At 43.7% G+C, this 15,662-nt stretch overlaps 1 protein-coding gene across 1 annotated transcript in view; it reads right to left on the bottom strand.

The window, feature by feature from the left end:
• Positions 1-15,662, bottom strand: part of LOC122806267 (SRSF protein kinase 1-like) — a 1,654,485-nt gene that overhangs the window by 1,615,533 nt on the left and 23,290 nt on the right. The gene's annotated exons all lie outside the window — the stretch shown is intronic.

The raw sequence follows: 15,662 nt of genomic DNA, 5'->3' as shown, positions 1-15,662 counted from the left end.
CTGTGTTCCACAGAGCCACGGCTAGTCTGCAGAGGGGGGTAAGAATGGGTACCCCCTGCTTGTTTATGTACCACATAACAGTGGTGTTGTCAGTCTTCACCATTAATTGTCCTGGAAGAATGTGGTCCTTGAAGGCTGTCAGAGCATTCTGTACAGCTAACATTTCTTTTTGATTGATATGCAGGTGCATTTGACTTGGGTTCCATTTGCAATGAGTGCACTTCCCTGCCAGGTGAGCCCCCCATGCATAGTCTGATGTGTCTGTTAGGGTTTGGGCGGCAGGGGGTGGAGTGAATGGTAGTCCCTTGTTTTGGTGGCAGGCCTCTGCCCACCAAAGGAACTGTAGGCAAGGTATGATAGGAATCATTGCTTCTAGATCCCGAGAATGTTGACATCATAGGCTTTTGAGATACCATTGTAGTTTCCTCATATGCAATCTTGCATATGGAATTAGGAGAATGCAGGAGGCCATGAACCCAAAGGCTTGCAGTATTTGCTTTGCAGATAGCAGGGTTTTGGTGGCCATTAGTTTGAAGTAAGTTGTCAAATGAATTTGTTTCTCTGGCGTGAGGAAAGCCATCTGGGAAGTTGTGCTCAAGCTTGCTCCCAAGAATATGAATTGCTGACAGGGTACAAGATGAGATTTATTTTCGTTTATGGTGTACCCCAGACAATTCAGCACCTTTTGTACAAATGCTACATGATTCAAAAGTATGTCCTGGCTTTCTGCCTGAATTAGACAATTGTCCAGGTATGGGTATATTTGAATATTTCTTTGCCTGCAAAACACAATGACTGTAGCTTGGCACTTTGTGAATACCCTGGGCACAGTAGATAAGCCGAAGGGAAGTGCAGACAGCTGATGGTGCATGTAGCCTGCTTTGAAGCGTAGGTATCTTCTGCAAGATTCCCTAATTGGGATGTGCAGGTAGGCTTCCTTTAAACCCAGTGCTGCCAACCAGGCATCCTTGCCTAGCATAGGAAGCAATTGGTGAAGAGTTAGCATCTTGAATTTTGGGATCACAAAAAAGGTGTTTAGGATAGAAAGGTCCAGGATAGAACACCGTAAGTTGTCTTTTCTGGGTATGAGGAAAAGTCTTCAGAAGAAACCTTGTCCCTTTTCCTCTTCTGGTACAGTTTGAATAGCCCTTGTGCTTAGAGAGAGAGAGTACTTGCTACTGAGCCTTTGCCCACTGATTTAGGGGTAGATCTGGCCAACCGTTTGGGGTTGGTAACTTGTGGAAGTGAAATCTGTATCCTTGGGAAACTATATTTAAACCCCATTTGTCATGGGTAATGAGTTCCCAGTTTTTTGCCTGCAGAGCAATCTTTCCCCCTAAAGGAGCAGTCAGTTGAGAAGTGCTTAGAAGTGTTAAAGTCACGGAGACAGCTTACCATAGGGGGGAGTCTTACTACTCCCTGATTTGGAAGTGGAAGCCCCCCCCCCCCCACTGCTTAGTCCTGTGTGTACCCTGGGACTGAAGCCTGGGTATTCTGCTGGTTCTGGGTTTGGACTGAGAAGGCCTGGAAGAGGCAGGAAAGGACCAATTCTTAGAGGGCCAATGCCTACTAAATCTTGGAGGCTGTACTTGTAGGAAATCTTTAACAGTTTGCATAGATTTAACTTTTTCCTCCATCTTTTTAACTGCTCTGTTGCCAAACAGGCGGTCCTGATTTAAGGGAGCATCCAGCAATTTAGCTTTAACATGATCTGGCAAGGATTGCACCTTAAGGCAAGCATGCCTTCTAAGTACAGACACAATGACAGCTGCCCTGCAAGATGCCTCTAGTGAATCAAAACCACATTGCAAAGTATGTTTTCCATCTTGTTCAGCAGAATGCATTAAATCCTGCAAATCCTTATTTTCAGCACAGTCAGGAATCATCATTTTCTGTTTAAGCAATCCAATAATATGCTGCTGATACTTTAACATATGAAACTGGCAGTTTAAGGCCCTAATGGCAAAGGTTGCAGAAGTGTATACCTTCTTCCCCATCTATCCAGCGCCCTGGGATCTCTATCAGAGGGGGTAGCCTTAATGCCCTTGGGTCCCTGTGAAATGGTCTCAGGATCCGCAATAGGATTTTTAAATAAGGAACTTGAGAGAGTCAGGAACTCTAATATCTATCAGGTTTTCTGGGAGCAGGAGGTAGAGAGTCAGGGGCCAAGCTAGATTCCGAAAAGGCATCAACAATGTCTATTATAGGAGGGATAGCTAAAGGCCTGCATTGAGGCAGGAGTAAGAAATCCCCGAGCCTCTTTTTAGAATCAGAGTAATCCTGGCTTTCCCAGCGAAAATGCTCCGTAAGAGTATGCAAGGTTTCACCAAAAGAAAAATCCTCTGGGGGGCAGAGGGAATAGAGTCCTCTGCATCAGAATCCTCATAGGTAGATGAGGGTAAATCCTGGTCATCAAAGGAAACAGAAATTTCAGAATCGTGATCAGAAGGTTGTTTGAGTCTTTCGGCTTTTCCCGGTTAGGGGTCGCCACAGCGGAACTCCTGTCCGCTAATGATTGGCAGTAGATTTTTACGTGCTGGCTTGCCGGGCCTAACGCACAACCTTCAACGAAGGAACACCCATTCACGCATGTCGACACACAAGACGACGCTTTGAGAATCGAACGGGCAACGTCTGTGAGGCGACAACGTTACCACAGCACCACCACCGCAGTAATCGTGATCAGAAGTATCATAAGCAAATTCAGTCCTAGGTCTCAGAGGGGGAAGGTTGGCTTCCCCTGATTAAAGTAATAAGGTCTTCAGCCATTCTTATTTGTTTTTTAGGCATAGAGGCCTGACCATGCAGTCTGGCCATCGGTTGTCTAGGCAAGGTTCGAGTTTTAGGCCTTGAAGAAGTAGATAGTGCCGGTTTAATATGCACGTCATTAGGCCTGAATACACCCTCAGAAGCCAGTGCCTGCACAGCAGCTCCAGACCCATCCAAGGTAGAGACATTCGCAGGTTATACAGTTGAACCATCTCGCTGCATACCGGACTCCGAATGGGTTTCAGCAGAGGCCTGCGAATCTGAAGTAGCAAATATCAGGGGCTGCGAAAGCGCCCAAAGTACCGGCAAACTGGCGACTAGCTTAGGAGAAGTGTCGTCGGCAGCTTTGGACCTAGGTGGTCTGCCTCTGTCTTTATCTTTGCATTTTTTCAGAATGTCGGTAGTCGGGTGGCTTACCAAAGACATATCTGGATAATTGAACTGAGTACCAAAATATTTAGAAGCGTAAATATACAGACAATGAATAGTTCGCTGTTTAAATAGTGCACAAAATCAACAGCAAGGTACATGGTCAGGGCCTAGGCAAGGAATACAGTACGAATGAAAATCTTTATGAGGTATTTGCTTTCCACAAGAAATACAGTTATCGACTTTTACTGACATCGGTTTAGAGCAAGAAAAAGTTGCCCCTACGGGGTACTTTGATTTAGTTGAAGACTTCGGTACTGAAACTCGAAAACGAAAATTTCAGGAGTTGGCCGACCAGCACTTGCAAACTACTTCTGCTTAGGGCACCGCTCGTAAAGAAAGACTGATGTAATGGCATCTGCTGCTTGCTTTATAGCCCTGACTACCTGAAGTCATGGAAGATGACACAGCAACCGAAGCAGGACCCAAGACTTTAATCAGGCCGAATGAGGGCTACTGCAAGCAGATAACCCAAATATGATGACTACAACAGTGAAACACAAAACATCCAGCCTTCTCATTTGCCTGCAATACCAACTGCCAATATGTTTCTCTATATTCTACTTTCTCTTCCCATAAACCTCCTCTAATACCCCTAGGTATGGATTCTATTACGGAGAGATAATATTTTGTCTTACTGAAATCTAAAGTATGTTTGTATACGGCGCTGTTAGAGTTCCGAACTCTAATATTATAGTAATGTTCATAAACACATTTAAGGGCTCTCTCAGTTTTGCCCACATAAAAGGCCGAGAAGGACCCAAAGTGACCAAGTACACTAAACCCTTACTCTCACAATTACTATATACTTTAGCTGTAATAATTCTCTGTCTACTGGGTACGTATATGTTTTGTTACTTGTATAAATACACTGTATGCATTTGCCACACATAAAAGTACCTTCCTTCATTATAAACTCTGCCTTTAGGGATCATTTTTGTACGCTAAAATGTTTTTTTATATTGGATCTTTTTATAAATTTAATAAGCCCCTTAAACAAATTTTCCACATCAGAAAAACTCTTAAATAGTTCCCAATATTTAATAGTATCTCTAGTATCAACCAACCCATAATTATAAATCATAACTAAAAGTACTTCCATAATGCATATAATTCTCTTCATACAAGTTTTTACCTCTATCACTATCAAAGTACTTGTTCACTATAACCTCCTTCCTAGAACGTGATTGTTAGTGGATCTGAGTAAGTCTCGGTTCATAGGTAGGTACTAGGCTATCTGCCCAAGGTCCTAAGTAAGCCTAGCCAACAAGATTCCCTGGCTTATGCCACCCAAGAAAGTTATTTTTCCAGTGCCTCTGTCGAGCAGAGCCACAGAAGTGATCCCCGGGGTGTATTTCCTATTTCCCATCCACTCAAGATTTTTCTTGAAGAGTGCTAATGAGGAACTTTGCTTGATATAGATGGTTAGTTTGTTCCAGAGTATGGGAAGTCTCTGGGACAGGAATCTATCCCTCCAGCATGTCCTGTTTACTGTGGTGATAAGGTTTGGGTCCCCAGAGCATGTAGCTCGGAGGGATTGGGATTTCTTTAGGTGGAGCATGCCCAACAGCTCTGGGTTTGATATAGCTTTATATGTTAGGCAGAGATCACCTCAGACTAGGGGATATGCTAGGGAGTAAAGCTGGAGTTTGAGACTGTCAGTGTAGGACATCTGTTTGAGGCCAGTAATCCTCTTTGTGAGGTACTTCTGTAACCTTTCCAGCTGCTGCAGATGCCCTGTGAGGTACTTTCCAAAAGAGGCGTTGAACTCTATAATGGGTCTAATGAGTGTCTAGTAGAGGGGAACAATGACCTCTTTTCCTGGATGAAAACCCTTTTGTGATGAGGTGTACCAAGTAGGATTTTCCGACTACTGTGGCGATGTGATAATCAAAAGGAGAGACTACTGTCCACCTGGGTCCCAAGGTCTCCACATATTCGGCGTTAAGTAGACTGCCGCCTATGTGGTAGTTCATAGGTAAAAAGTTTTTCCCAAAGGGGATGACAATGCACCTTTTGGCATTGAGCTTGAGGCCATGGCTGACACCAGGAATCTGTCTCAGTGAGGCCCTTCTGTAGGATGTTCACATCATTTGGGGACTCTACTATGGCTCCTAGCTTGTAGTCATCTTCTGTGTTAGCCTGTACTTCAGAGAAGTAGATGCTAAACAAGAGAGGTCCCAGGACTGAACACCTGTCACTGGTTTGAAGTCAGATTTGGAGTCTGCAACTTTTACCATGTGGGTTCCGTCAGCAAGCCAGCTGGCAACCCATCTTGCGACGTAGGGATTTATATCTAGTTTAGTGAGTTTAGCTATGAATTTCAGAATGGGGGATGGTGTCAAAAGCGTTGGCGAGGTCAAGATAGGCTGCATGAACCACCTTACCCTCGTCTATGGCTTTGGTGACTTGCCTCAAAGAAGTCAGGTTCAGGAGGCATGATCTGCCTTTCACAAACCCGAACTGGGTGGAGTCTAGAGTTTGGACATTACCTATGTCTTTGTTTAGGAGTTCCATGGCCTTACCTATGCCTTTGTTTAGGAGTTCCATGGCCTTACAGACCAAGCTCGTCAGACTAATAGGGCGGTAGTTCCCGGGATCAGTGGTGGCTCCCCCTTTGTGGAGTGGGATAACTGTTGTGCGCCATTCAATGGGTACAAAGCCTGACGTGAGGCTATGACTGAACATGGTGCTTAGGTGGGGAGCCAGTTCATTCTGAAGTTCCTGTAAAACGCAGCCTGGGATGTTGTCCGGTCCCATGGATGCTGTGTTTTTGGCTTTAGAGAGAGTGCAGCTTTTACCTGCGCAGTTGTGATTACAGGGACTCTGCATTCTTCCTGTATAGATATAGGCCCTTTAGGGGGTGAGAGGGGAGTGAAGTTAGCACTGAACCTATCAGCCAGGATGTTGGCAATATCAGTTGGTTCTGTAATTTTCATGCCGTTGTGCTGCAACTCAGAGCAGATCTGGGTGCTGCCATTGAGATTCTTGACATAGTTATAGAATGCTATGTGGTTGTCCCTAGAATCAGTGGCAATTTCATTTTCGCTGCTAGCTTTGGAGGATCTTATAAGGGATTTCTGCTTCTTAATGAGGTTGACCAGGGAGCTCCCCCACTCATGGAATTTTGCCCTCTTTTGCAACAGTTTCTTCTGTCCGCTGTACAGTTTTATGGCAGGGGACCACCAGATTGGCTTCCTTTTTTTGGGAGGACAGCGTCTTGGTTCCGTCTGGAATAGCACGATCCATGCACTCGTAAGTGCTTATAGAGTGCATTTGTGTAGGATTCAGCAATCGTAACTGTTAATGTCCATCTGCATGGGTGTCATGAAGTTTGCCACTTCTGTCTTAAGCATGAAGTTGGCTTTGGAGAAATTTTTTACAGTGGTTTCCTTAATGGGGGGTGGGGGCAGGATGAGGATATCTAGGGTGATTAGCTTATGGTCAGATCTAACCAACGAGGAGTTGACTTCAGTTGTGGAACACCGGTCACTCATGTTGCTTATGACCAAGTCTAGGATACTGTTGCCCCCGGTGGGGGTGTGCATAAGTTGATCCAGGGCATTGGAATTTATGAATTCCAGAAAGCGTGGAGGGAAGGAGTTGGTACACAAGTAGTTTTCCCAGTTAATGGTGGGGTAGTTGAAATTGCCCATTATTAGTGTTTGGTTGAACCCTAATATTTTCCAGTATATCAAGAAAAAGACAAGTGGGAATCCTGGGCATGGTGGGGGATCTGTAGCAAGCTACAATTTGGACTGCAGTTTTGCCCAGAGTTAGTTGCACTTGGATAACCTCGGATGCATTATGCTGAGCAACCAGCCTGGAGGTGTGGATATCCTTAATGAATATGGACACAACTCCACCTTTAGTATTCCAGTCCCAGTTAGGTGGCCAAAAAGTGTGGTATGAGTTACAGCCTGGTAATGCAGGGGTGCTCTCTGGAGCCTTGAACCAGGTCTCAGTCACTACACAGATATCGATGTTCTCCATTTAACGAGTGCCTCAAGGGAGTGCATTTTGAGATTTAGACTTCTAGCACCGAGTAGCATTACCTGCCTGTTCCTGTTACGGTGGTGAATTTGTCATTTGAACCTTGCCTAAAAAAGGCACTATAGGGGTGGCAAGAGCCTTAGCCAGTATCCAGAATCCGAGGGTTAACAGGTGCAGGCCATCTCTGGCAAAGCATCGTGGTCTGTCTACCACGTCGTCACAGGCAGATGGATACTGAATCCCCTTAGAATGACACCAAAAGCTTGACCAATTGAAGTCAATCATTTTGTCCTTGTACTGTGGTATCATTCTGGGCGATGGCAGGATGCTACTCAGGGATAGGGTCATACCTGCCTGGACTACAAGATCAGAGAGCTCTTCCATGTCTCTCCATGTAGTCCAGGGAGGTAGTCTCAGGTAACTCACACCAACATGGACCATGACAGTCATATCTGTACTTGTTGTGGAGTGACCTGAGTGCGTGGGTTATGTGGTGGATCATGGCACCCGACCTTCTTGTTTAGCCTGGTGAGTGGGACATAAGTGTGCTGACTAGAGAGTCACCTATGACTAGTGTGTTGAGTATGTTGTTTTGCCTTATCGGCTGTGGTTGAGTGGCACACTGAGTCTGTGGGCTGCGTCTCATTTGGGTTGTGTTGGGGGGTGGAGGTTCCTTACATTTCTGCTTTGGAAGTCTCTGTTGCTTGAGCAGATTGAGAGCCTCTGTGAAGGTTTTTAATTTTTCTGTGTGCGGATTTTGGTGGTGTAGGTTTAGTGGGACTGTGTGCTAAATGCGGTGTGTTGCAAATGTTTACCTTCTCCTCTGGACTGTCAAGTTCAGTCGGTTGGAGAGAGCTTTACCTCCAGTTTGGGTAGATAAATGCATCTCTCACAGGTTGCAGTGTCTGGTGGTAGGAGGAGAGGATTGTCCGTTGTACATGAGGCAATTGCTACATTGCCCCAAGATGCCCAGATTCATCAGATAGACAGGAGAGAATAATGGGAGCCTTTACATGCCCGAATAAAAAACTATTTTCCTCTATTCAAGTGAGGAAAGTGAGTACAAGAGCAGTTTTTCTCTAAGCAAGTGAGGAAAAGTAGAAAAACTGTTTTCCTCTAGGTAATGAGGAAGTTTGAGTGCTGTAGTAAATTGTAGCTTATTTAGTGCTTACAAGATCTGAACAAGTGCAGAGCATGAATAAGCAAATTTGAGTGCTAAATCTAAGAATCTGTATCTGAACGAGGCTAGTTACAGGAAAGAAACAAGTGCAAACACAGGCTTTTAAAATCAGAAAGTTGAGAGAGATGGAAAAACTGCCCAAAGGGCCAGTAACTACAATTGCTGGGACAGAACCACTCCTTATGTGGTAGATAGGTTACCTAGTGCTTACCACTCCCACTGATAAACTAGAAGGCTTCCCTCCAACACAGAAAGGCTTGGGGGCCTTAGAAGCTTACAAACAGTCCCGGATACAGCAAATCTGTATCTGGACTAGACTAGCTACAGGAAAGGCAGGAAACTATCGTATTTTTTTTATTGTTACAGTTAAACAAAACACGGAGATTCTAACAAAGTTTAAGGAAAGGGAGAGAGGAGAAGCAGAAGATAATTCAAGATTAGTTGTAGAGACGAAAAATGCGGTGAAACAGTTAAGTGTTTAATTATCTTTGGTGACCATACTAAATTTGCCAGTATTCCTATTTTTGTACATGGTCATGGTTTCCTGCATCCTCACAGTGCTTTACCTTTAGCCTTGCTAAACTGAGAAGAGTGTTTGCTGCTCCAAGTATGTTATTTATTATGCTGTTACAGGTATTGGGTCAGCTTAATTTTTTTTTAACCTGCATTTGTGCTTCTTCCCCAACTTTATTTGCCACTGTCCTTTCTATACCAGAGACTTGTTTGATTTTTCTCTCTCCTATCATTTATTTCAGTACTACATATGCAGCAGCACCTAGGACCTACAACCATTCCTCAGGCAAGGCCTGCAGGCAGTCACAGCTGGCAGCAGCAGGGCCACCGCCACAAGAAGCATCCAGTACACTTGGGTACCAGTCCGCCGTATCACCTCCACACTTCCTTCCCTACCTATGGCATTTAGTACAAGTAGCCCAACAACAGATGCTGGTACTGTTGTATCTGTTGCATCTGTTGCTATCAGTGCCAGTGGGGATGACCGCTAATGTCATCCATCAGCAAACGGCAGAGAGTGGAGAAATCAACATCCTAAAAAGGTCAGACAACAGAACTGTCCAAACTGACTCTCCTGTAGAGACTAAGTTGCATCCCTGGCTACCACTGGCTCTACCTGAGCCAGGGCTCAGTAATGAGGGTAACCCAAGGTGGACAGGAAGCTCCCACTGGTTTGCAGAAGGAAGTAACCAGCTATGGAACCCCACCCTATCCATCAACCTGTTCACTAACCTTTTGGGTCTATGCTCACTCAGTATATCATAAAATCCTCACCTCAGTAACATCTTTCCACTGTCTGATGTCTCCTTCACCACTATCTTCTCTCCCTCCCTCATTGTTACCACACCCAGTCAGTCTTACCTCGGTTTCACCCACTTCCCACTCCTAACCCTCTTAAGCTTCCTCTTACTTTCCCTCACTTCCTTTCACAACTTGCCTTCGCTAATTTATGAAAAGTGGGCACCTGAACCACAATAAAACTTTATTACACTTTCTTCACCTCCAGCCTGTTAAATTCTTAAATTTTCACTTTGTGATGCACCCTCCATTTGCTTCCCCTTTTTGTCAGTTTCCTATACTTATCTGCAACCTTTAACCTCAACCAAAAACGGATCTCACTCAACCATTTAAGGCTTCCAAACCACTCTGCAATCCTGTGCACACAACAATGGCAGGAAGAGCACAAACTATGCTTGCATACAGCTAACGAGCACTGCTACCACCTGTACTCTAGCAAGAGGTTGCCCTGCCATACTCCACACTTCCAAATATTAAGTTTATACACTGTGTAGATTAGGTTTTTCCACCACTAGCCACACATGGACTACCCACTGTTGGACAACAGTTGGCACATGTAAAAATGGCTGTGACAGCAAATTCTTAAGCAATTTTCTTTTGCAAACTATTACAGTGCCAAATATAGCATCCTAGGTTCATGGGTAGGTATTGGGCTATCTGACCAAAGGCATTTATAAGCCTAGCGAGAATGTGTTGGCTTTCGCCGCCCCCTTAGATTAGTTCCCTGTGCCTCTGTCCAGCAGAGCCACTGAAGTGATCCTCTGGGTAAACTTTGTTTCCCATCCACTTGTCAAGGTTTCTTCTGAAGAGAGAGTGTTAGTGAGGAGCTCTGCCTAATGTAGATTGGAATCTTGTTCCAAAGCACGGGAAGTCTCTGGGACAGGAATCTTTCCCTCCAGCACGTCCTATTTATTGTTGTGGTGAGGTTTACATCCCTAGAGCGTGTGGCTCAAGGGGATAAGGTTTTCTTTAGGTGGAGCATGTCCATCAATTCTGGGTTGGACATGGCCTTGTATGTCAGGCAAAGATCACCTCTGAGTAGGCGGTATGCAACAGAGTACAGTTGGAGTTTCAGAAGATCAACAAAAGGATTTGTCCTGAGGAATCAAAAATCTTTTCAGCATTATGGGCCAAGACACCTTGACGAACAGTACCAAAGGCCCCAATATAACTCAGAGGCCTGAAATCAGCCTGGCACAAGTTACATGTGCCACATGCATACCACAACAGTTAGCAATGTCGCCAACATTACAGTGATCTTAAATGTAGAAATCATCACCTCCTAAGGCAGGTAAGGAGGCACAGCCACCAACTATGTTGTACTCGAGCCATGGCTTAAAACTCTGCATACCAGGCACTGAAGTTTGCATATAATGTCTAACAGACTGTCCTATACTGCACAGCTTATAAACAAAGGGATCGTGTCTAGCTCTAGTGATGTCAGTTTCCCTTTACTCATCCCTCATTAGGCCAATCATTGAGTATATTGCCCTTTTGTACATGTCTGTCCAACCACATGCAACAATGGACCTCCCACAGAAGATACCTTACTAAAAGAATACAAGGCCTAAACAACATGTCCTACATGAACCAACTCAAAGCCCCATCACTACTCAAGTTTCCTACAGACTGCTGAGACGTGACCAGTCTTTAGCATACAAAGCATTCTCAGACCCTATACTGATGGCTTTACTACGCTTCAGCAAGTCAAATGGCATCAGATATACTCTATCTGGGGATCTAAACCTCTATTGCAGCATCCAAAGAAAAGTACAGTTTGGAAGGATAGTGCATCGCAGAGGATACTACTGCTCATGAACAAACTCCCCATCCACATAAAATAAAAGCTGACCCATCTGTATTGAACAGCAATTTGGATCTATGTATCAAACAAACTTCACTTCAGGACCACCACATGTACTACGAACAGACAGATAAAGGCAGCTCCTGAACACTTGATCCCATGCCTGGGTCCCTTCAAACAATGTAATGTATGATCCCATTTATTTTCACCAAGGGTACTAAATAAATTATTAACCACAAAATGGATAAGGCCAATCTAACAAAATGAGGCAGGTTAACAAACCATTGCAGGCTGATGTAATAAGCCAGATGCATGGAGCATCAGGAAGGTTTTTTTGTATTTGGTATCCCAGTCGGACGTCGCATTACTCTCAGCACAATAACCCACAAGTACTGCAATACTATAAGACTGATCAAAGGAAGGACAAATTGTTACCATACAAGCAAGTTATTTTGCACACTGTCAGTTTTATGATCAGTCATGAAACGTTATGATAAATCAACATGCTAGGCTAATAGTTTACTGCAAGTGCAACAGGTCATTTGGAAAAACTCAACTGCCTATATAGGGGTTGCTCGGAATAAAGGAAGGTGGATGACAAAACATTACTGTACATATTACTGGCACTTGAGTGCCACATTCAGTGCTGAATAAGAGCACTACAAGGTTGATTACATAAACGTCTGTGGTTGCAGGCTTCACATGGACTTGTACATGTAATTCAATGCATTATGGCACGACTGTCCTATGTCTAGTTTCACCCATTGATGAGTTTCATTCTGGAAATGCATGATACAGATTAGTGTGCGTTACACTGCTGATGTAGTTAATCATGTAAATGTGGTACTTTTCAAGTTACTGGTACCGAGGTTGTGGGGTCAAATAGCCTACAGATTGTATATTGGCACATCACTGTTACACTGAGATGAGTGTTTACATTTAAAAAAGTCAAACTCAGTTTATGGTTTCACCTACATTTTTTCATTGTATTTCTACTTTTACCACCCCATCCTCTCTTACTATCATTTCCATTACTAAAAACTGTCCATTTTTATTTATTTATTTTTTTTAATTTACACAGTCTCATCCAGACCAGCACCCCTGCCATCATTATCCAGGCAGATTGCCCCATCATCACTAACTACTAAATCAACAAAATTACAGCCACAGGTGCCCCCAAGCAAAGACTGACTGGGAGGACTGGGCATCAATTAGGGGTAGCCAGAGACATAAAAGGGAGAACACTGGGAAGGGAGACAAGTATAACACAACCAACCAAGTGCACACATGGATAAATGAACCAAAGTCTAATTCAACAACAAAAACTTTGGAAAGAAAATGAAAAAAACTTAAACACCTTTATAAAAGTTTCATCAGGCTAGGTCTTTGTGGGATGGAAGGGACTGATTTTATCCTACTGTATCATATTTATCTAATTGGTTCATTGGCTTTGTTATGTGTGCCTGTACAAGGCAAAACAGAAACCCATCTCATCCGCATGTTACAGTTTTATTTTTTATAGAATAGTTGTTCATAGATGTGTACTAGGCTAATGGCCCAGGAGCCTTTACAAGCCTAGCCCATAGAAGTACCCTGGTATTGTGCTGCCAGACTTTAGTTCCCAGTGCCTCTATCAAGTTCAACCACTGGGGTAATCCCCGGGGTGAACTTTCCATTTCCCATCCACTCAAGATTACTCTTTAAGAGGACCAGTGAGGTGCTCTACTTGACATGTAGGGGAAGTCTATTCCAAAGCATGGGCAGTCTCTGGGTTATGAACCTGTCACTCCAGCACGTTCTGCTGGTTGCGGTAATGAGATTGAGGTCTCTGGAGTGTGCGGTGCGGAGGGATTGGGATTTCTTTAGATGTAGCATTTCTAACAGAGTTGGGTCAGACATGGCTTTGTAAGTAAAGCAGAGAATAGCTAGCATTTTTTTTTTTTTTTTTTTGAGTCTGCCCATGTAAGACATGAGTTTAAGGCCTAGGATCCTCTTCATGAGGTACTTTTGTGGCCTCTCCAGCTGCAGCAGGTGTCTAGTGAGGTACATACCAAATGGGGCATTATACTCTGATTGGTCTAATGAGGGAAGAGTAGAGAGAAATGATGACTTTTCTTCCTAGATGCAAAACCCTTGCTAATGAGATGCGTCACAAAGAAGGACTTTCTGACCACAGTGGCAATATGGTGGTCGAAGGAGAGGTTGCTGTCAACCTGTATCCCCAGATCTCTTAACGTTTTCAGTGTTCAGTGGGCTAACATCGATGCGGTAATTAGTGGGAACTTAGTTTTCCCCAAAGGGAATGACTACGCATTTTTTGGCATTAAGCATGGTTTCGACACCAGTCATTGGTCTCACGGAGGTCTTTCTGTAGGACGTCTGCATCACTTGGGGAGTTAATAATGGCTCCCAACTTGTAGTCTGTGAACTTGGTGAGCCAGAGTCCCACCGTGTTGGCCTGGACATCTGAGAAGTAAATGCCAAACAGGAGAGGACCCAAGACCAATCCCTGTGGGACTCCACTCTTAACTGGTCTGCAGTCTGGCTTGGAGTCCACTTTCACACTGTGGGTTCTGTAAGACAATTTGCAACCTACCTAATATAGGGGCTGATGCCCAGTTTGGGGAGTTTCAATAACTCCTAGTTGAAGAATGGTATCAAAGGCCATAAAGTGAATAAATAACTTCATGGTTAGTCTATTACTACAGTCTTTTTTGTGCAGTTCTTATGATCATTTCATTGTCTCACACCGCCTGACTATACTTGTAAATGTGCTAGACCCTATCACAATAGTACTTCTGGCTCCGCTTACTTCTTTCCAAACTTCCTTTACTTTGTATCGATTTTAAAGCATCAGTCATCTGAAGCAGGTGGTTTACGTACTTTTTAAAACGTTAGCCCATTAAGAGACTTCGGAGGTGAGAAAGGAAGTTCACTCAGTGGAATATTCCTATTTTCCAAAACTGTATTCATGCTTAAAACTTTTGATACCACTCTCTCAAAAGATTATTCACTTTATAGTTTACACTTGTTCTGTAAATAGTGTGTGATGTACACTACGATACTGACTGCTGTAGTCTTCGTATATGGAAAGCCCTCCTGCCAGAAGCCCAACAGCTAGCCTAGCTTCCAGTGCTGTACCTTCCCTGAAAAACTATGTCCAACTCCCTCCAACGCATACTGGATGAAGAAATCTTTACATCTTTCTTGTCCTGTTAATGCCAGGAGGTAAACCTAGTGCAAAAGCAGGAGTGGTCAAGGAGAAAGCACCCTTCTATGCACCAAGTCCATTCAGAGGTAATTTAATCTTCCTTTCCAGAAAGTATATTAAGGTTAAGGACTGAGGGAATTGCTAAGGAGAGGAAATGTAGACAAGGGGCAAAACAATGCCCACCCAAACAAACCTCAGGATGTCATAAAAAAAACATGTAGGCGATATGTACACCCTTGAGTTTTCTTCATGAAAAGAAAAATACTAAGTCCATGTTACAGAAAACTAGGGACAAGTTCAAAATACTTCTCGCTGCTTAATTGTAAATGCATCTGCAAGAAGGAAGGATTTTACATTCCCATCACCCATAGGACTGTTTAAAAAAGTGGAACAGTAAACAAATACTAACCACCAGACATGACATCCCTCAATATAACATGCACAGATTGTTGTTTCAAGTCTGCCAGTATGCTGCAGTTAGCCCTTATGTATCTACTTATCCCCTTCCTTTTGTCCCAAGCATCCCAGATACCCTATGCTCACCTACTCAGTTGTAGCAAGGTGGTCCAGTCCCATTAGAGATACTAAACCTTCCCCTTTCATCTGGCACTTGTGTCCACTTCACTGCACCCACCTCCGGCTCCATCCTCCCTTTTGTTCCCTGTCTGGCGATCTGATACACTAGGTATTGATTCGAGCTCCAATTATGCTTTTACTTAGCAGACTATGTTAGCCACAAGGAAAACATGTTGACTCTAAAAACTGCACACTCAAAGAATTTATGTTGTCCAGCTTTGCACACTTACTGGAAAGTACACAAGTAACAGCAGCAAAAAACAAAGGAAGTAATACAGTCAAACTGAGTAAAGCTCACAAGTCCAAACAAGACATTGTGGCAAAAGGTTAGAAGGATTATTTTTACATGTTAAGAATAATAAACAATGGTGACAAATAGTTATAGAACA

Source organism: Protopterus annectens, chromosome 7.part0, assembly GCF_019279795.1.
Source record: "Protopterus annectens isolate FY-2018-M chromosome 7.part0, PAN1.0, whole genome shotgun sequence".
Classification (NCBI taxonomy): domain Eukaryota; kingdom Metazoa; phylum Chordata; order Ceratodontiformes; family Protopteridae; genus Protopterus; species Protopterus annectens.
Note: the sequence above shows the minus strand (reverse complement) of the source record. Positions and strands in the feature narration are given on the sequence as shown.